A 23,297-nucleotide genomic window follows, 5' to 3' on the forward strand; every position below is an offset into this window, starting at 1 on the left:
TGTGTGATGCCTCCCTCTCCCATATACTTTACATATACAACTTGAGATTGACGATATATATGTAAAATTGGTGGTGGAGAGGATTATTTTACGCGTTAGTCCAAAATCTTCCATATGTATCTGGTTACTGTAAAGGCTGTAGCATTTTATTCACATAATTTTCATATTTAATATGCAACATAACTAAAACCATGATGGCTATTAGTTTGATCTGTGACAGACAAATAATAATAATAAAAATAACCTGCTAAAGTGGCAACATGTTTTATTCTGTTATTTATTGATAGCCTAACTTTATATAGCTATTCATGCTAGCCATGCTAGTTATATATTGCTAACTAGCTAACTTGCATAAAAGGGAGAAAAAAAATACCCTTCTAATGCAGACCAAGAGGGACGAGGTTGATTGAGTCATTGTCCTCTGAACTGGATTCTGGCTCAGGAGGCTCAAATTTATTTGGCTGTGTGAATCCAATGAAGCTGCTAGAGGGAGCCTCCATTTTTGTGACAGCTGAGAGAGACGCAACTTTCCCTCTTTTCAGCACCATCAGTGGACACGCCCCCACCATTTGAGAGCAGAGAATACTGCTTATTTAAGATTTTTATAAACTTATTTTACTTACTGGCAATTTTTTAATCATTCAAATTTGGCTGGGTGGTTAATAACACATTTTTCTGTGGTGTGACAAACTCAGAATACATATTTATTATTGCTTTACATGGACTTTAACATTTCAAAAAGCATTAAAGGTAGCATTAAACAATTAACAAGTTAACAAGTTTAAAAAGTAAATGTCCTTATAAAGCTGAAGATTTTGACATTGGAATGGCTTCGAGATGAAAGTATGCAGAAACAGTAGTCCACCGATAAGTGTACGGGCGGCATGATTGCAAAGCATTGCTGAAAATCTTAAATAAATTCTCTGAAAAATCTTAAAGCTCAGATGCATTTGACTGCAATGCTGAACAACCTGGAAGCTGGACTGCATTAACTAAAGAATGAATCCAAGTCACTAAGTTTGAAAAACCACATAAAAAGTCAAACAATGTGACTTTTCGAAGACTGGATGGCCATAAAATTTGGTAAGTTAGTAGTAGTAAAGACTGTAGTAGTGGTAGTAGTAGTAGTAGTAGTAGTAGTAGTAGTAGTAGTAGTAGTAATACTATCATTCAATCATTAGCTGCTGTAGTTAGGCAGCCCCCAGCAGCTGGGGCAGACCAACCAGAGGTAGCTCCTGTTAGCCGAAACCAGGGAGTCTGGGTGACTGTCCAAAGGAAGCATAGCCCTAAGCAGAAGCCCATGGTTCACCACCAACCTGTTCACGTTTCTAACAAGTTCTCCCCACTCAGCAACACCAGCAACCATAGTCAAATGTATTCCTGGGGTCAGAGCGGGCGACGTTGAATCCTATTTAAAACTGCTGGCTAAGGATAAACGTAAATACAGTAAGATTGTTATTCACGTCAGCAGTTAACAGCAGATAAAGTAATTATTGTAGGTGATTTCAATATTCATGTGGACCTTGAAAATGATAGCCTTAGTACTGCGTTTATCTCATTAGATTCGATTTGCTTTTCTCAGATTGTACAAAAACCCACTCACTGTTTTAACCACACCCTCGACCTTGTTCTGGTATATGGCATTGAAATTGAACTTGAATAGTCTTTCCACAGAATCCTTCATTACTACTCAACATTAATAGAGGAAAATAAGATCAACCCCAGGTTTCTTTTCAGCACTGTAGCCAAGCTAAGAATCATAGCTATATTGAGCCATTTATTCCTATAGCCCTCAGTAGTAATGACTTCAAGAGCTTCTTCTGTAATAAAATTACTATTAAAATAACTATTAGATAAAAAATTCTTCACATCCTGCCCTCAACCGGTATCAATTTATCTTCAAACAGAGGAACCTTAGAAACAACTGTAAAACCTGATATATTTTTTGATTGCTTTGCTCCTAATGACCTTCTTCAACTATCTTCGACAATTAATTCATCTAAGCCATCAACCAGTCTCTTAGACCCCATTCCAACTAGGCTGCTTAAAGATGTTTTACCGTTAGTTAGCACTTCTTTACTGGATATGATCAATCTGTCTTTATTAACAGGATATGTACCACAGTCTTTTAAAGTAGCTGTAATTAAACCTCTTCTGAAAAAGCCCATTCTTTGTCCAGGGGTTTCAGCCAACTATAGACCTATATCTAACCTTCCCTTTCTCCTCCACTCCTCAAGATCCTTGAGAAAACGAGTCGCCAATCAGTTGTGTGACTTTCTAAATAACAATAGCTTATTTGAGGATTTTCAGTCAGGATTTAGAGTGCATCATAGCACAGAGACAGTGAAAATAACAAATGACCTTTTATTTGCATTCTGATGCAATGGACTTGTCTCTGTACTTGTCTGGTTAGATCTTAGTGCTGCATTCGACACCATTGACCATCACATCCTATTACAGAGACTGGAACATTCAAATGACATTTAAGGAACTGCACTAAGCTGGTTTCAATCCTATTTATCAGATCGATCTCAGTTTGTATATGTTAACGGTGAGTCCACCATGCACGCCAAAGTTAGTCACTGAGTTCCACAAGGTTCTGTGCTTGGACCGATTCTATTCACCTTTATATATGCTTCCTTTAGGCAATATTATTAGGAAACACACCATAAACTTTCATTGTTATACGGATGATACCCAATTATCAATTATCAATCAAGCCAGATGAAACTAACCAGTTAGCTAAACTTCAGGCATGCCTTAAGAACATAAAAAACTGGATGACCTGCAATTTTGTGATGTTAAACTCTGACAAAACTGAAGTTATTGTACTTGGCCCCAAACACACCTCCGAGACATGTTATCTAAAGATATAGTTACTCTAGATGGCATTGCCCTGGTCTCCAGCACCACTGTAAGGAACCTCTTATCCTTATTATTAAGGTTAGTTATCTTTGATCAGGATTTATCCTTTAACTCCCACATGAACCAAACTTCAAGGACTGCCTTCTTTCACCTATGTAACATTGCAACAATCAGGCACATCCTGTCTCAAAATCATGCAGAAAAACTAGTCCATGCATTTGTTACTTCTAGGCTGGACTATTGCAATTCCTTATTATCAGGCTGCCCAAATAAGTCTCTTAAGAGTCTCCAGTTGATCCAGAATGCTGTGGCACGTGTGCTAACAAGAACTAGGAAAAGAGATCATATTTCTCCAATATTAGCTTCTCTGCACTGGCTCCCTGTAAAATCCAGAATAGAATTTAAAATCTTTCTCCTCACCAACATAGCTCTTAACAGTCAGGCACCATCGTATCTTAAAGATCTCATAATACCATATTACCCAACTAGAACACTGCGCTCCCAGAATGTAGGGTTACTTGTGGTTCCTAGAGTCTCCAAAAGTAGATTGAAGAAGCTCCTCTCCTGTGGAATCAGATCCTAGTTTGGGTTTGGGAGGCAGACACCATCTCCACATTTAAAAGTAGGCTTAAGACTTTCCTCTCTTATAAAGCATATAGTTAGGGCTGGCTTGGGTGAGCCCTGAACCATCCCTTAGTTATTCTGCTATAGGCCTAGACTGCCAGGAGACTTTCCATGGTCCACCTCTTTTCTCCTCTCCCACTCCATCTGGATGCATTTTATCCTATTACTGCATGTTACTAACTCAACATCTTCTCTCTCCCGTAGTTCTGTGCTTTCTCGTTTCTCTCCTCTCTCCTTCTGTCGCTTTCATCAGGTGTTTCTGCCTCCAGAGCTGCAAAGACTGGATCTGTGGTTGTGGGTCGCTTTTTGCCCCTGTGTTCCTGCTCAACAACTGCTACTACAGTTGTTGTTATTGTCTCTGTTACTAATACTGTCATTATTATTCCTATAACTGTCATTCCCATTCTTATTAATTTATTAATATTAATGTTACCACTACAATAACATTATTACTATTTTAAAAATTCTAGGTTTTATTTGCCTCCCTCTCTCCCACCCTCCAAAAACTCTCTCTCTCTCTCTCCCCTCTCTCTCTCTCTCTCCCCTCTCTCACCACCAACCTTGCAGGAGTACAAGTTGACCAAAAAACGTACAGAATGGAAGAATAATAATAATAACGATTACAATATCTATAAAGATTTGAATAAATAATAAAGATTTTAATAACAATAGTGTGAATGCTGTATCAGTATTCACACTAACAAGGTTTCTGGATGTGTATTACCACATGGCAGTCCTCTGCTACAGTTAAATTTTGGAAAAAGAGCACAGGGGAAAAAATGAGTCAAAACCACTCTGGGAATATTTCCACAAAAAAAGCAGACACAGTGCCTACATACACACACACAGTCTGTTCATAGTACATTTATTTCTATGCATCTTCTTTCCAAGCTCCATGTGTTTTTTGGTTAGACAACTTACTGGCATGTGAAAGGGTAAAGACATAAAAAGCATCATCCTTGTAATTAATTAAAAACTCCAGATTGGCCAGATACAGAATAAACTATGCCAGATCCAGAACTGTTCTTAGAAATCGAATCTGAGAATTCAAGATTGACAAAGTGGCCTTCTCTGTAGTGTAAATCCTAGCATTGTCAGGCTAATTAATGAGTTTGTTTTGATCTATTAAAGCACACTTTCATCTGTATTAGTGTCAAAGCTTTCTCTCTATCCCTATATGTCTCATTCACACAAATATCAAAACTCCAACATTAAAGAGCTTATTTCCTGTCTGCCACTGACGAGTAACTCTGACATGCATTTGTGCTTTCAAGTGTTGTCATGACAATGAAAAAAGATTGGGAAGTACCGTACATGTGACTGTCCTGATTACAGTTGCAAAAACACATCAGTTAACTGGGTGAATAATGGATTTCTTTCTCAGCACAGTAAAATTTTTCCGTAAGTGTTAAATTTACTTCCCTTTTTTTCTTTTTTTTGACTGCTGGTGATGTGCCCCGTGTATGATTAGCCAGACAGAAATGGTAATGTCCAGGAGTGAACACTAATCAAAGTCAGGTCATGTTTAAAAAAACATTTTTCCTGGGTGGTATATTAATGAAGACCATATCAAACTGACAAGTCTACAGTAGTTAAGGTCCTGCAGCTACTGCTGGAATGTGTGGGGGAGTCACTGTTGTCAAAACAATGATTGAATTGTTTGGGAGTTGCTAAAACATTTTGATGACCAGCTGGAAAAAGCTATGAGGAGTATGAAAATGATCCTCAGCTGGTGTTCTTTTCTTCTCTCTCTTGGCCTCCTCTTCAGGTTTACCCTCATGTTCACGCAGAGTTTGGCCCCTATAAACACAAGTTTGTAGACTTCCCATTCAGGCAGACATGCATTTGCATGAACACAAACACACACCTTGTCTTTCAGAAACCATAGCAGAAGCTGTTACCAAACAGAAAATAGTTAGGTTTTGGGCAAAACAGAGGTGTGATGGATCTATTAATAGTAGTAATTAATCTATTAATAATAGACTGGTACACTCACATAGACGGAATAACATAACCATCATGTGCCAGTAAATGAAATGTACCTGACAACCCTGTGACACATTGACTCAGCAGCTAGTATCACCTCAGTCCAGTATCACCTCAGTCACAGGGCACATTCAAGCCACAAAACTTAAAATAAGATGACTTATCACTACAAGATGTATATGTGATCAACGCTCATAAATGTAATAGTTGAAAGTAACTTCAAAAAGTTAAGTGATGAGGAGGACAAACACTCCTATGGATGAAAAGTGCAAAGCCTAGAGTCATAGGACTGTGCAGATACATGTATTTTAGACAACAACAAAAAAACAATACTTACATCAAACAAACAATAATTATCATGGTATAATGAATTCATGCAGTGATTACAGCAAATTGAGAGCAGAGATTCAGACAGAGAGACAGAGAAATATAATTCAATTGGAAGCATGAGAAGAGAAACTCTGGTTTTGTCCCGCTGATGTCTTCTTTGCCTGCACTGCTCCCTAGTGATGTTTGAGTAAAAATATTTGACATCACAATATCATCAGAATGTGGAGGGCTGTTTTGTTGAGTTCAACCATAAGTATGTATAGCATACTGTAGGTAGGTAAGAACAAAATTTAAAGGAATGAAAGTTAAAAGGATAGTTTGTGTTTTTTGAAGTGGGGGTACGAGGTATAGTGTTACCTACAGTAAATGGGGGGTCAGCACACAGCCAGTTTGGAGAAGCAGACAGCTGCTGCGCCACAGATGATCCCCATTCACAACGATACAGAGCTGAGAAACAGTAATACGTATTTTAGCCGGCAAAAAAAGTTCTACCTAAAAAAATCAATATCACTCAAAGTGTAACATATAAAAGTAAAATTCTCACCGCTTTACCGTGCTGTCAGACAGCCCTTTCCTTTGGCACTACAGCTTCTCAACCGCGGGACTTCCGTATTCCTACCCATATCGCTGCTTTGCAGTGCATTGTATTACACCGCTCATAAAATTAACTGTTTTAGATCGTAGTTTGAGCAGCAACCCCACTTGAAAAAACGCAAACTATCCCTTTAAAATCAAATCTGATTTACTTACTTTGAAAACAATAGTTGAACATGTTGGGATTTACAATGTTTAAAGGGGGCACTCACTTGTGTATGTGCGATCAATTAATTATGGCTTTCAGAATTATCAAAGATAATCATGAATAACTTTAATTAATAAAGTCCTTGGTGGCACCACGCTTCTTAAAGATAAGAAATGAGAACCAATTAATTGATTGAGTCTCATAAAATTCACTAAACTATCAATTTGGAACTCAGATTAATAATTCAATTAATAACTATAACCAGAATTACCACCAATAGCTAGTAGGTTGAAGGATTTGGAGTTCAACATAGAAGAGGTTGGCAAAATACTCACTCTTGTGCAACATTTAAGAAACAAGCATAATTATACACAAGCATTTGTTTAACAGATAAACAAAGCAAAAAAACACAATATGAAGACTAACTCTAAATACACTAAACTACTGAACAAAGGGTGTGTGTGTGCGTGCGTGCATGCGTGTGTGTGTGTGTGCAGGTCTGGGTGCGCGCCAAAAGTTATGTGTGTATGTTTATTTGTTCTGCCTCCGTATGTTTCACATGCACAAGCATGAACCCACGTGGTCAGAAACAAAGGGACATGTGAAACGGGAGCTTTAAAGTTACTCTCCGCCGAGTGTAGTTGTCTTTAAGGGCCAAATAAAAGGTGTATGTGTATGATCTGTTTAGGATAACGGTGCCAAGTTAAAAGGAGTTAGCAGTTAGCATGCAAATCTGTGTGAAGAATAACTAACATCCACATAACGGTGGCCTGAGGACTACGGTTACAATAATCACCTCACGTTAACCATGGAGAAGATCAGAACAATAAAACCTCAGTAATGTCACATATACAAAAGTAAAACAGTCCTTTGCTGTGCTATGTACACTGTTACTCTATGCTATGCCCGGGTGTTACGTTACTCATCCATGGGAGGGAAAGAGAGGTGGCTTTGGTGCTGCTGTTAGCTGGCGGTCAGTCTGTTGTAGACGAGCCAAGCTGGGAAGAATTGTGGTTCTGCTGTGGAAGTGTCTTTTGCTGTGCAGTATCCACTTGCAGAGATTGGAGGAAGCCGGTCGCTCCGCCTGTTAGCATGTGAAGTTAGCTGGCAGGCTTTGTGTGTGGCAGCTGTTTGCACTAAACTTTGTTGCGGAAATCTTATACAGATCACTGCGGTAAGAGAGAGTTCAGTTCTGCTGCGTGTTTCTGCTCCGAGAAGATTACACGGTGATGCTAGGAGGAGAGAGTTCAGGTGGGGGTCTGCTGGTGAGCAGACTGCACTAAGAGGGAGACAGCCACGGCTGTTCGCCGCAGTGCGTGGTTCCAGGAGAAAGAGAGATAGAACCAATGATCGCTGACCTTTTTATTGACCTGGTGACATCCGGGTCACAGGTCAGACTGGCCAATGCTGTGTTCTAAGTTCAGTTAACAATCACCCAAAATGAATAAATTAATCTGTGGAGTCCCAACAAAAACTACTGTTTTCTGATTTTCTCACACTACTGTTTTCTGATTTTCTCACACTATTATCTTTGGCAGATGGAGTTTGCCCAGTCATGGAATTAAGTGCTGCAACTAGCAGTTAATTTCATTATCAATTAATCAACTGATTGTTTCCTGTATTAATTGTTTCGTCTATAAAATTCCAGAAAACTGTTTAAATGCCCATCACAATTTCCCATAACTCAAAGTGAGGTCTTCAAATGTCTTGTTTGGTCCAACCAGTGCAGTCCAAAACCCAAAGATAATCTACAATAAGATAAAACAGAAAAAAACAGCAAATCCTCACATTTGAGAAGCTGGAACCAAAGACAGTTTTTAAAAATGTACTTTAATGATTAATCTGTTATCAAAATAGTCACTAATTTATTTTCTGTCAGTCAACCAATCAATACATACACTGTAGATGGAAATGGATCTTGTGGTGCAATTGTTTTGTTAACTACTGCTTCCAAGGTAAAGAATGAACTTTAAATCTCCACTTTTAAGCAAACATGGATGGAAAATTGTTCCTAACAAGTGGAACATTTGACTATCTACAATTCCATGGCAACTGGGCAAACTCCATCTGCTGAGGATGATCATGTAACATGACCAAAAGCTGCAGAACAGCTACTCATTGAACCTTGTGGTTAGATAGTTCTGTCAACCAAGATCAAATCTGTGCAGTCTAAATGAAGAGATTAAAGACAAGATGCCTCAAACTGATCAGATTTCCACAGTTTTTATTTCTGTGTATGGGCAAAAATCTTCTTATGCTACCAATACATTAGATTTAAAATATTCTGTATTGTTGTTCAGAAGTTTGTTCAGATGGTGACAGCGGCGCATGCAGATGCGGCGGCCCAACACAATCTCACGGCAGTTTGTGAAATAGTCACAAAATTGAATCTATAGGATTTGTGCACATGGATTTTTTTGATTTTTTTCATGACACTCAGCACGACTTTCAAATGAATGTATTTCAATTGGAAATATCTTTCATGCCTGCACCACATTTTTTTTTCAGTCAAGTTAAAAATAATAAATATGCAACGTTTAGACTTTTACAATAAAGCTTGCTGAGAAACATTTCAGGTGGCGGTCACATTTAGGTTAGGTTTAAGCACCAAAACTACTTGGTTAGGTTTAGAAAAAGACCATGGTTTGGGTTAGAATGAATACTTCCTTAAAACAATCGACATTGACTAATTTGGTTAGGTTTAGGCACCAAAACTACTTGGTTTGGATTAGAATAAATAGACTACTTTCTTAAAACAATTGACTATTGGTTTCACACGGGAATCAAACCCCAGTCTCCTATATGAAAGTCTTGTATCTGAATCATCTATCCACCCCAATCTCCTCCCTGCACGGACTTTTCACTCTTTATACTACATTTGTCCTTATTACTTTAAAAGTCGTGCTGAGTGTCACGAAAAAAATGGACACAAATCTATAGATTTTGTGACTATTTCACAAATTGTCGTGAGACTGGGTTGGGCGGCCAGTAGCTTCCCCATATTTTTGTTTTGTTATTTTATCGCCTTTATTATTGAAACACGCATTACCTATGGTAGCGCATTAACTATGACAGAAATATACTCATCAACGTCGGAAAAGGAAGCGTAGGGATTGGATTAAGTGCAGGCTACCCAGCCTATTTCTGGCTCATGATTTACACCAAAGCTGCAAAGCCCTCCCCGCCCCAATTTTGGTTAATCAGACCATATTTCCCTGCTCCTCCTGCCCACTTACTCCTAGCTAATTAAAGGTTTAAACCATCAAAAAAACAGTTAAAGTGTGGACAGAAGAAACTACAGCAGCTCTACAGACTGTTTTGAGTGCACAGACTGGCACATGTTCAGAGATGCCGCCATCCAGGAGAACCACACCAACCTTGAGGACTACATCAACAGTGACATCATACATCAGCGAATGTGTTGATGACGTGGTGATCACAAAGACAATTAAATCATTCCTCAACCAAAAAGCCTGGATGAATGGTGAGGTGAGGGCCCTATCCAGAGCCAGGTGACAAGGAAGCATACAACACAAGATAATTAATGGACACCCTTTTCACACAACCACTGTGACAAATTAAGCTGACAGGTCATGAACTTGATAACCCCTTCTCTCATCATACTCTTCCATTTAAGGCAGGAAAGTCCGCTGTGGAAATGGTTGGAAATAGAAACAGAGCTGCAATTACAGGGTTCATCAGTGAAGTGCCTGTGACTACGTTTCAAGAATTGCCATTGTGGTACGCTCCTAAGAAACGCGTCATCTATTTGTGTAGGACCCAGATGCCTCCTTCAGAGCCGCTTCACGTGGAATGGACCCTGGAAGTGTTGGAAGTGGGAACTGGGAAGTGTTGAATCTTGTGGTGACACACTGTTTCAAAGTGGAAAACTAGGCTTCATTTTCCAGTCTGTGGGTCAGAGATACAGAAGAAAGAACATTAGTGGTGAAGGAGGAAAACAAGGAAAACATCAATACAGACTCTGTCAACAGCTCTGAGACCAACAATGATGAAGAGGAGGAGTCCGACATACAAAAAACATTCAGAGCGGTATGGGAGACCACCTCCACCGGTAGATGGTACTACCATACGAGCTGCCATTTGAATGCTGAGGATGAGCCCATTGGACAGTTTGTCAACGAGAGTTTTAATTCTAAATGTGTTTTTCACATTATGTTGAGTGTGCCCGTCGATGCCTGGTTGAAAATGCTCAAAAAAAAGTGCCCTAAGGATTACGTTTCTGTGGTACACCCAAATATGTGTGACCACATTTGGTATTATTGAATAAAAAGACAATACTTTACTTTAAATTTGTGCAAATATACTCTGGTAATTAAGAGCTTTATTTTTACATTTATAATATGTAGCCCTGTGTTAGTATTGGTGACTAAAAGAGTGGAACAATGTAAGCAGAACCTTTGACACTGTGGTCGCGCACCCCCGGTTGCCTATAGTGGGCCGACTTCCTGTTCCCCTTTAGACGCAATTTGGGAAAAGACACGAGTGTACCTGTCGTTCTTTCTCTCACGCTCTACTTTTATTTTACAGGTCAGTACTTGGTTAAAATTGCCATAAATGAAAGCATTGAGCTTCGTATTACTTGTGTACTTGCTGAAAAGTAATATTGTGATGATTTGTGTAACTTTTGGCTCAGTTTGAGAAAAGTTTACTGAACCGCGGCAAGGTCGAGGCGGTAAAGCTAGCTGCGTTGCGCCGATAGTCTCACGAGAGTTTGCACAGTTCCCGCGAGAGTTCGTCAGCTCGCGCTGAATGTGTTTATTTCACAGTAACCTTGGATTTTGGATTTATGTACTTTATGTATAGTGCTCCAGTTTAATGCTCAAGCCTCCTGATGTGACTTGATTAGAGTTAAAAGACCCATTGTGCACTATTTGTTTATTTAATGTAGAAACTGTAAAGAAAAGCCATATTGTAAATGTTTTGGTTTACTATATTGTAACTGTGTTTTATACTTTATCTAAGCTAACTAATGTAAGGTGCTTTGTCCAAATTTAAGTAAGATTTATGCACTAATACTAGTCCGGGATAATTAATCTTGAGTTTTGCACTATGTCAATAGAAGTCAATGTAATATTAAAAGTCCAGTATGTAGTCTGTACTGCAACTGTAAAAAGGTCAAGTAACAGTGCAATAAGCAGCAGTAGAAGGTTTTGGAGTAAATACAGATACATAATGAAGTGAAATGGACTTTATTTAGACTTTCAAAGCTATTTTTGTAAACGAGACAAGTAAATGCACTTTTGTAAATTACATGTTTAGATAAGAAATAAGAGACACAATTTGGGAAAAGACACGAGTGTACCTGTCGTTCTTTCTCTCACGATCTACTTTTATTTTACAGACTTTTTCTTTCTGTTATTGTGGTCACCACGCCTGTTACCCATAACATCTCTATGGTGTTGGATCACAGAAGTTCGTGCCTGGGCTGAAATATTAGTCTAACAGAAACCTGTATTATCTTCTCTCCCATGCTTTCCTAGTGTACTGTACTTTGTACTGAACAGTAGGTTCTGTCCTACTCTTAGTGTAATGATTTCTATCTTAGTTTTGGTATATAGCGGCATACAGTATGCATATTCTAGCTGCACTAGATCATAGGTATAGCTGAGTGACACAGTGCTATATTCTAAAGTCACTCCTTCTGGCACTGTGTAAACTTTTGTTTGCCACTTGCTGCAATGAATCTCTCGCTTCTGCTTCTGACTGTATTGAATGACCATAAAATTGCAAAATGGTTTTAGATTTATGCAATGGAATAGGACTGTATGCTTAAAGATCCAGAATGGGTTGGAGCTCGTGGTTGTATTGTTTTGTCATTTTCTTTTTACCTCTTCTTTTCTTGTGTTTGTCTGCCGTGTTAGTTCTGCTTTTTTAGAAGTTTTATTCGTCAATTAACCAACTTTGAGAACTCATAATCTCATATTCGTTATCACATAGCCAGTCAAGCTCAATATGCTGTTCCCTGCACACTGGCGCCATCGCCATATCAACTTCGATCTCATTATGAACCTGAAGAGGAAACTGTCCAGTCACCAATTTAGTCATTCTCTTAATCATGACTTGGATCAATGGGAACATGCAACGCATGACGGCCGTGACAATCAACAACAATGTCCCATTTACCATTCCTACCAACTGTAGGATCTTTTTGAAGTTCAAGTTATTAAGCCAATCCCATATCACTGGTATTTTAGTGTTCCAATTAAAATTTGCTACATACTCATCTCTCAATCTCTTCAATTTCTCTATGGCTTTTGTGAGGTTCCCTTCTTCCCCAGTGTGCATTGTAATGACAATTCAACACTCATCTCCTATGTAACTGCACACTCCTTGGTCATCTGCCACTAATGTGTCTATAACAAATCTATTGTGCAGAGCCAACAAAGAGGTTGAGTGCTCATGTATAGCTACCACAGCTGATATTGTCCAATTCTTTGCTCGCTGTACCATAGATGATTTATCCATCTACTGTTGCGTGCTGTATAATGTGCATTTTCCATTCGCTCCAGAATTGGTATCATTCCCATTACCTGTCTGGAGATAATCCAATCTTCCCACATAGCCTCATAGTCTGTTGGCACACCATGTGGTTGGTGGTTCCAAGCAATATATACTATATCTGCTGTCCAACTCTTACCTAGGTTTCTTCTCATTCTATTTTTAGCTTCGTTTTCACTTTGTGATTCCTGTCCAGTTTGCTGGCAGTATTACTTTTACCTGCTTATCGTCATCACACAACCAAAACACATCTGCCAGTGGTTACGTTGTTTATGGTACAGTCTCACCAATTTAGTGGCTGCTGGTTATAGATTTGCCAGAATTAACATTTATACACTGATCTTTTGAGCAATTTACTGTTACACTCACCACCCCCTCATCACTGCACCATTCATCTACAGAAACAATGTCCAATTTAGTAGCTTTTGGGCCTAGGGTCAATGTTTGGTTATTTGTGACTGATCTGACATAAGTAAGTCTAATTAACTTATGCAGTGGCAGTTTACCTTGCTTTGCTTCTACAACTCCTACTGCTAAGGCCCAACTGCTCCTGTTCTGGGACAGGTTTTGTCTGTGGAAAATTTTGTATTGAAATTTGCCAAATTGATAAGACTATGTATTATTCCTATTTTCCATAATCTCCCTTTCCTAGTTTTATCTACCCTCATGATCCTGATGTCCCCTCCCCTGGGTTGGCTTCATGCTACCCATAACCTTCTGCTGGACTTGTAGGTTCATCATCTGAGCCTGATCCACTTTCCTGTCCACTTATCCGCCAATGATCTATTACTTGTTCGTCTGGCAGCTAGTCTCTGAGATTTCCTCTCTCCCTGTGGGCCTAGAGGCCATCTGATTTCCTGCAAGGAGGCGTCGTCGTCCCCTTCCGGCCCATGGGATGCCCTTCTTCTGTATGTTTCAACTGTTCTTTCTGGTTCGTCTGCTCTGCAGCAGTGGTTAAGATGGAACCAATCTCTCTTACCTTCGACCGTTCGGGCTGTTGGGGTTGTTACGCCTGGGTTGGTCCCACTTTCTCTTGAACACTTTGATGTATACCCACTCTCCTGAGCGCACCCTCTGCAGTTGGTCTGGAATGGTGGCTTGCCTTTCCTCTGTGACACCTTTCATTTGCTGGAATATAACTTTATGTATTAAGTTAAATGCTGTACATAACTCCTTAGTTCTCTTTCTAATTGCTCAAGCAGAGGTTTTTCATATGGGTCTCTAAGATATGGCACTGGCATTGGTCTCCCTGTGCACATTTTATGCGGTGTTAAGTGTGTAAAGTCTATTAGTCTGTGATCTCATCAGTACTGTGCACACAATTCTCATTCATGCAATGTCCAGTCAACTGTAGCTGCCAAAAATGCGACCACCAGACCACTTGGAGATGCTTGAGAACCTCCCCTCTTGCGCAATGGTCAGACTCATAGAGTCCTAATAGAAAACTGCATCAATGAAATAGGCAACACAAAGTGTCCATGACAACTTCTCCACAGTCCTTTTTGGGGACCAACCTGTGTGATATTAATACCCCCCCTTATCACCCATACCGACTTCTCATAAGGATCTGCTCTGTCCTGCACTTATATAAGGGAAGACAATGTTGTGAGTGGTTCACAGTCCTCTGCTACCAACAGAGGGCCCATACTATTGCCTACTGCTGCTTGTTTTGCAGCCTCATCTGCTAAATTATTCCCTTATTTAAGTGTCTGTTTTTTGATGTGCTGGACACTTGATAATGGCAACCGCTGCTCGGAGGTGTATTGCATCTAAATGTGCAGAGACTGCTTCTCTGTGCGTAACTGGCATGCCATCAGCCCTTAGGAAGCCTCTTTGCTTCCAGATATTTCCATAAATGTGGCACATGCCGTAAGCGAACACTGAATCTGTATATATATTACAACGCTTTCCCTGTGCTAATTTACACGCGGCTGTTAAAGCTTTAATCTATGCAAAGTGTGTAAAATATGGTTGAGCAACCTTGTTTGCCAGAATTTCTGTATAAGTGTTATCTCTATTTAATTGCACAATGGCATAACCTGCATGGTTGCCTGAAGCAACTCTAAAGCAGGAACTGTCTATAAACAGAGTGCATCATAGCACAGAGACAGCACTAGTGAAAATTCCAAGTGACCTTTTAATTGCATCAGACAATGGGCTTGTCTGTGTACTTGTCTTATTAGATCTTAGTGCTACATTCGACACCACTGACCATCACATCCTATTACAGAGACTGGTCCATTCAATTGGCATTAAAGGAACCGCACTAAGCTGGTTTCAATCCTATCTATCAGATCGATCTCAGTTTGTACATGTTAAGTGTGTCCTCCATGCACGCCAAAGTTAGTCACGGAGTTCCGCAAGGTTCTGTGGTTGGACCGATTCTATTCATCTTACATATGCTTTCTTTAGACAATATTATTAGAAAACACTCCATAAACTTTCATTGTTATGCGGATGATACCCAATTGTATCTATCGATCAAGCCAGATGAAACTAACCAGTTAACTAAACTTCAGGCATGCCTTAAGGACATAAAAACCTCGATGACCTGCAATTTTCTTATGTTAAACTCTGACAAAACTGAAATTACTGTACTTAGCCCCAAACACCTCCGAGACACATTATCTAGATATAGTTACTCTAGATGGCATTGCCCTGGCCTCCAGCACCACCGTAAGGAATCTCTGAGTTATCTTTGATCAGGATTTATCCTTTAACTCCCACATGAAACAAACTTCAAGGACTGCCTTCTTTCACTTTCGTAACATTGCAAAAATCAGGCACATCCTGTCTTTTAGTTTGTTCCAACTGTCTGTCTCTAAAGCTCCTCTGTCTGTAATATGCTCTAGTAATTTTACTGCATCTTCACTGCTATTCCCCTCATCCATCAATATTTATCATCTCACAAAAATATGTACAGTTCAGTTAAACACAGCATTCACACACACATTTAGACATTAGACATCTATTTCACACATCATTGTTGTGCGCATGTGCCAGCCCGCATGCTGCCTGTTGCCGTAGCTCCGTCTCGTCGTCTTACTTTTTCCAACTTTTAACTGTTCTTTTTTCTTCCAAACTTGAGTAACTTGTGTGTAAGTGTAATTTAAACTACGCTCTTTGCGAAAATGAGGGTAGAAAGTGTTTTTGTACTTTTTTTCGCCGTGGAACTTCTTCTGCTACTCGGTCGGGGCACCGCTGCAGATCAGCTGTTTGGCCGCATTGTTTACACCAGGGAACAGCTGATCGCGCTGAAGCCGAGCAGCATGGCGCCCAGGACTACCGATGTCCCCACTGAGATCTGGAGGAGGACACACCGAGGATGCAGAGGTGGAACGAAGCGGCGAGGGAAGAGAGAGGGGTGCAGACAAAAGAGACTTAAGAATAAGAGATTTAAGCCGTGTCTGCCTTCTCTCGTCATGGGCAACGTGAGATCGCTGGCGAATAAAATGGACGAGCTAACGGCGTTAGCCCGGAGTCAGACGGAGTTCCGTGAGTGTAGCTTGATGTGCTTCTCAGAGACATGGCTACACCAGGATATCCCGGACCACAACGTTTCCATCGACGGCTTTCATACTGTTCGGGCCAACAGGGATCACACCGGGAGTGGTAAGCGGAAAGGCGGCGGGCTTGCTGTTCTAGTTAACAACAGATGGTGTAACCCTGGTCACATTACCATCAAGCAGAGTATCTGTAGCCCGGACATTGAACTGCTAGCTGTGGGACTCCGGCCATATTATCTGCCACGTGAATTTTCACATGCCATTGTTGTGGCTGTTTACATCCCCCCCTCTGCTAACCCGGCATCGGCGTGCAACGCCATTCACACCGCCATAGCACAACTCCAGACTCAACACCCGAGTACCCTCATATTAATCTCGGGTGACTTCAACCATGTCAGTGTTTCAACAACACTGACTAATTTCACCCAGTATGTGAGTTGTCCTACTAGAGAGGAGAGGACACTGGACCTGCTATATGCTAATGTGAAGGATGCATACAGCTCTTCCCCCCTCCCCCCTCTGGGTAGGTCAGACCACAACCTGGTTCACCTCAAATCCTGCTATGTGCCTCTGGTAAAAAGGCACCCTGTGACCAAAAGGACAGTGAGGAGATGGTCAGAGGAGGCCTATGAGACACTGCAGGAATGTTTTAAGGTGACAAACTGGGATGCACTCTGTGAGCCTCATGGAGAGGACATTGACAGGCTCACTGAGTGCATCACCGGCTACATTAACTTCTGTGTGGACTGCAATGTCCCAACCAAGATGGTCCATTGTTATCCAAATAACAAACCGTGGGTAACAAAGGACATCAAGGACATTCTGAATGCCAAGAGGAGGGCCTTTACGGATGGTAATAGGGAGGAGGTGAGGGCAATCCAGGCTGACCTGAAGGTGAAGATCAGGGAAGCCAAGGAGAAGTACAGGAGGAAGCTGGAGCGTAAACTCCAGCAGAACAATATGAGAGAGGTCTGGAGCAGCATGAAGACCATCACTGGCTTCAGACCGACTGGCAGCAGAGGAGTTGAAGGCAGCTTGGACAGGGCCAACGAACTGAATCTGTTCTTTAACAGATTCGACACACCGGCTCCTGCTCATCCCCCCTCTAACTCAGCTGCTGTCGGCCCTCAAGCTCCTCTGAGTAATCTGCTCCCCCCTCCCCATCAGGCTAACGGCCCTCTCCAGACCGGCGACTCCCCCCTTCCCCACCTGTAACTTCTGCTATGTGCCTGACTGCTGACCAGGTGAGAGGACAGCTGATGAGGCTCCACTCAAACAAGGCTGCAGGCCCCGATGGCGTTAGCCCCGGGGTGCTAAAAGCCTGTGCCCCCCAGCTATGTGGAGTCCTTCAGCATGTCTTCAACCTGAGCCTGAGTCTTCAAAGGGTCCCCATTCTGTGGAAGACATCTTGCCTCGTTCCTGTGCCGAAGACGCCACGCCCCAGTGGCTCCAAGGACTACAGACCGGTGGCACTGACCTCCCACATAATGAGACCCTGGAGAGACTAGTGCTGGAACAGCTGGAGGACTACAAGTACCGGGGAGTACACTTAAATAACAAACTGGACTGGACCAAGAACACTCAGGCTGTTTACAGGAAGGGCCAGAGCCGCCTCTATTTTCTGAGGAGGCTGAGGTCCTTCAACATCTGCCGGACCATGCTGAAGATGTTCTATGAGTCTGTGGTGGCCAGTGCTATCCTGTATGCTGTCGCATGCTGGGGCAGCAGGCTAAAGGTAGCGGACGCCAACAGACTCAATAAACTGATCTGTAAGGCCGGTGACATTGTGGGGGTGGAGCTGCAAACTGAAGGGGGTCTAGGAGGGGTCTGACCATGGGCCGCAGCTGTTCCAGCACCAATCTCTTCAGGGTCTTCATTATGTGGGAGGTCAGTGCCACCGGTCTGTAGTCCTTGGTGTCTTCGGCACAGGAACGAGGCAAGATGTCTTCCACAGAACAGGGACCCTTTGAAGACTCAGGCTCAGGTTGAAGGACTCCACATAGCTGGGGGGCACAGGCTTTTAGCACCCCAGGGCTATCTCCATTGGGGCCTGCAGACTTGTTTGAATGGAGTTTCATCAGCTGTCCTCTCACCTGGTCAGCAGTCAGGCACACAGCAGAGGTTACAGGTGGGGGAGGGGGGGAAGAGGGCCGTTAGTCTGATAGCCAGTTGAGGGGAGAGTGGGACTCTCCAAGGAAGATGGGGAGGGGGAGCAGTGGACACAGAGAACTCTGAGGGCCGACAGGAGCTGAGTTAGAGGGGGGATGAGCAGGAGCCGGTGTGTCGAATCTGTTAAAGAACAGATTAAGTTCGTTGGCCCTGTCCAACTCCTCTGCTGCCAGTCGGTCTGAAGCCAGTGATGCTCTTCATGCCGCTCCAGACCTCTCTCATGTTGTTCTGCTGAAGTTTCCACTCCAGCTTCCTCTTGTACTTCTCCTTGGCCTCCGTGATCTTCACCTTCAGGTCAGTCTGGATTGCCCTCACCTCCTCCCTATTACCATCAGTAAAGGCCCTTGGCATTCAGGATGTCTTTGAGGTCCTTTGTTACCCACGTTTTTTTATTTGGATAACAATGGACCATCTTAGTTGGGACATTGAGTGCATCACTGGCTACATTAACTTCTGTGTGGACTGCAGTGAGCCCATCAATGTCCTCTCCATGAGGCTCACAGAGTACATCCCAGTTTGTCACTGTGGAGGTGGGTATGGGTAGCTTCAAGCTGCAAAGGGAGAGGTGGGGGAGTTGCTCAGGTGAGCAGCATCGAGGAGAGATAATTGGCACAGCTGAACCCGGTTAACTAATTATTCTCTCCTTAAATACAGTAGCATGCTGGACAAGGGAGAAGAAGAGAAGCGGTTGGAGAGCGGACGGAAGAAGAGAGAGCGTGTGGACAGAAAAGAAAGAAAGAACAAAAGAAATAAAGAACGTACACTGAAACCCTGGTGTCAGCGTGATGTCTCAGGGCCAAGAGGAACTCAAGGTAGCACGATTACGCTACAATTGGCGCCCAACGTAACTAGGCTTCTGAGATTACTATGACGGATCTGCAGCAAGTGCAGCCGGTGGCGATGTTGGCCCAGATGCTGGGTGAAATCGTGGCGATGCACCAGGAGCAGGCGGCGGTGAATAGGTAGCAGCTGGAAAGTATGCAGGAACAGGCAGATAAGCAGACCCAGCTGCTGGCAAGCCTGGTGTCCCAGCCGGGGGCCACACTACCGCCATCCCCACCACTCGCCCTCTCCGGCATCACCCTCCACAAGATGTCGGTGGCGGATGACCCCCAGTCATTCCTGGAAATGTTGGCAGTGGCATGTGGATGGCCGGCGACAGAGTGGTCTGTGCGGCTGCTGCCACTGCTGTCCGGGGAGGCGCAGACAGTGGCGCTTGGACTCCCAGCCGCCGCGCGGCGGAGCTTCGCTGACGTGAGGAGGCTGGGATTCTCCAGTGAAGATCACCGCCGCCGGTTCCAGAGCATGAGGCTGGGGCCCGCGGATCGCCCGTTCGTCTACGCACAGCAACTGAGACATGCAGTGATGAGGTGGCTGCAGCCAGGGGAATCCTCGGAGGAGGGGCGGCTGATAGACGCGATTATTAAGGAGCAATTCACGGAGGGGCTCCCTACCGGGGTGGCCGAGTGGGTGAAGTGCCACCACCCCATGGATCTGATGGCGGCGGTCACACTGGCAGAGGATTACCTGACTGTACTCCCCCGAAGCTAGACATCGCAGGACCGCCCCCTGGAGGCTGCCCGGCCAACACCAGCACCGCAGAAAAGGGGCATGGGGCCGCTGCAAGGGCCACCTGCACGTCCCAGCCCCATGTCACGCGCTAACCCTCTCTCTTCTCTCTCTCTCTCCCAGGGTCCAGCTGCTACAGTTGTGGCTCACGACCTGCAGGGGGCTCCTCGAACGCTGGGGCAGGAGTGCTGGAGGTGTGGGCAGCCCGGACACTGCCGACGTGACTGCCCACTCATGGAGGTTGGACAAGTGATTTGGGTTGCCGGCTCTCCAACACCCTCCCCCGGCCCAGGGGCGACATACTGTGTTCCGGTAAGAATCCAAGGGGGTATACACCGGGCAATGGTGGATTCGGGCTGTACACAGTCCATTATTCACCAGAACCTGGTTCGACCCGGGGCTTTGGTGGAGGCTTGCTGGGTGGATATTAAGTGTGTACATGGGGATATTCACAGATACCCTGTAGTGCAGGGAAATTAGACATCAAGGGAGAAAGTTTAGTGTTAAGGCAGTGGTTAGTTGCCTGACACACCCCCTGATTTTGGGTACAGATTGGCTTGGGTTTGATAGGCTAGTGAGGCACTGTGTGGGGGTGCATTCACGACCGTCAGGGACATGGGATGTGTGTGCTGTGCTTAGTGGTGACGCGAGGTTGTCTGATGCTGCAGATGGGGAGGAGGAAACTGGCAGTGCCTCCACAGGAGACGCCACAGGCTCCTGTGTTACCCTCCACGGAAGATTTTCCACTGGAGCAGTTGCGTGACGACACTCTACGCTTTGCCTTCGACCAAGTGACAAGAATTGATGGTCATGTGGTGCGCCCTGACGCAGTCATATCCACACTTTTCAGTGATCAGGGACAGACTGTACAGAGTGAGTCGTGACACTCAGACAGGGGAAGAATTAACGCAATTGTTGGTACCAAAAAGCCGTCGGGAAATAGTTTTCCAGGCGGCTCATTACAACCCGATGGCCGGGCATATGGGGTGTAATAAAACACTAGACCGGATAATGGCCCGATTCTTTTGGCCTGGGATTTGGGGAGACATTCGCCGTTGGTGTGCGTCTTGTCCCGAATGTCAGATGGTTAACCAACCAGCCATCCCGAGAGCACCTTTGCGCCCATTACCATTGATGGAGGTCTGATTTGAACGCCTAGGTATAGACCTCACTGGGCCATTTTACAGGAGCGCACGTGGATATCACTTTGTGCTAGTGTTAGTGGACTATGCAACTCGATATCCCGAAGCAGTGCCATCGCGCACAATCTCGGCAAAGAGTGTGGCGCAGGAACAGTTTCAGGTCATCTCCCGAGTCGGGATCCCGAAAGAGATCCTGACTGACCAGGGCACCTCATTCATGTCACGCACACTGAGAGAACTTTACGGATTATTGGGCATCAAGTCGATTCGAACCAGTGTATACCACCGTCAGACGGACGGGATCGTTGAGCGCCTGAACAAAACTTTGAAGTCCATGATCCGTAAATTTGTGCACGAGGATGAGCGCAATTGGGATAGGTGGCTAGATCCTCTGTTGTTCGCAGTACGGGAGGTGCCCCAGGCCTCCACGGGATTTTCCTTTGAGCTGCTGTTTGGCAGAAACCCACGGGGGGTCCTGGACCTAGTTAGAGAAAACTGGGAGGAGGGTCCAAGCCCCAGTAAAAACGAAGTTCAGCACGTCCTGGACCTGAGAGCAAAACTCCACACGTTAGGGCAGTTGTCACGGGAGAATTTGCTCCAGGCTCAGGATCATCAACAACGCCTGTACAACAGAGGGGCTAGATTAAGACAATTCATGCCGGGAGATAAAGTGCTTGTATTACTCCCTTCGTCCAGCTCCAAATTACTCGCCAGGTGGCAAGGACCCTTTGTGGTCACACGGCGTGTGGGCGATGTGGACTATGAGGTGGTGCGGTCGGACAGGGGAGGGGCAACACAGATCTATCACCTCAACCTCCTAAAAGCATGGAGAGAGGCGGGGCCTGTTGCTCTGGTGACCATGGTGGGTGAGAGAGATGAGTTCGGGCCTGAGGTTTCAAAATCGACCAGTGCCGCCTCGCTCCCTTTTGACAACCATCTCACACTGTCCCAGAGAACAGACGTTGCCGAGTTGCAAGGGCGTTTTGCCGACGTGTTCTCCCCCCTTCCGAGTCGCACCAACTTCATAGAGCATCACATTGAGACTCACATGGGAGTGACGGTGCGTTCACGGCCCTACCGGTTGCCTGAGCACAAACAGAAAATGGTGCAGGAAGAATTAAAGGCCATGCTGAAGATGGGGGTAATAGAAGAGTCCAATAGTGCCTGGTGTAGCCCCATCGTTCTTGTAGGCAAGAAGGATGGGACCATACAGTTCTGTGTGGACTACCGCAAAGTAAATGAAGTGTCACGATTTGATGCCTATCCAATGCCTTGGGTTGACGAGCTCCTGGATCGGTTGGGCACCGTTCGTTTTTTCACGACGCTGGACTTGACCAAGGGCTACTGGCAGATTCCCTTGTCTCCAGAGTCTAAGGGAAAGACGGCCTTCTCCACTCCGTATGGGTTGTACCAATTTACCACACTTCCGTTCGGGTTGTTTGGGGTGGCGGCCACCTTCCAACACCTCATGGACAGAGTACTGCGTCTGCACGCTGCACATGCAGCCGCCTACCTAGATGATGTTATCATCCACAGTGACAGCTGGGCGGAGCATGTGCGGCGGGTGGCTGCGGTGCTCGGGTCATTGAGGCAGGCCGGTCTCAGCGCCAACCCGAAGAAGTGTGCGGTTGGACGGAGGGAGGTACGGTATCTGGAGTACCACTTGGGTGGAGGGCAGGTGCGCCCCCAGGTAGACAAGACATCTGCGATTGCGGCCTGCCCAAAGTATAAGTCAGAAAAAGAGGTGAGGCGGTTCCTGGGGCTGGCTGGCTATTACCGGCGATTCATTCCCAACTTCGCAGAGCTGACCAGTCCTTTGACCGATCTCACCAGGAAAGGTGCCTC

At 44.1% G+C, this 23,297-nt stretch overlaps 1 long non-coding RNA gene across 1 annotated transcript in view; it reads right to left on the minus strand.

Moving 5' to 3' along the window:
* Positions 1–8,754: 8,754 nt before the first annotated feature.
* Positions 8,755–23,297, minus strand: part of LOC122882686 — a 40,583-nt gene continuing 26,040 nt past the window's right edge. The window contains exon 3 of the long non-coding RNA XR_006379438.1: positions 8,755–10,456. This is a non-coding gene — a long non-coding RNA (uncharacterized LOC122882686). The remainder of the gene's footprint in view (positions 10,457–23,297) is intronic.

The sequence above is a fragment of the Siniperca chuatsi genome, linkage group LG10 (genome assembly GCF_020085105.1).
Source record: "Siniperca chuatsi isolate FFG_IHB_CAS linkage group LG10, ASM2008510v1, whole genome shotgun sequence".
NCBI classification, from domain to species: domain Eukaryota; kingdom Metazoa; phylum Chordata; class Actinopteri; order Centrarchiformes; family Sinipercidae; genus Siniperca; species Siniperca chuatsi.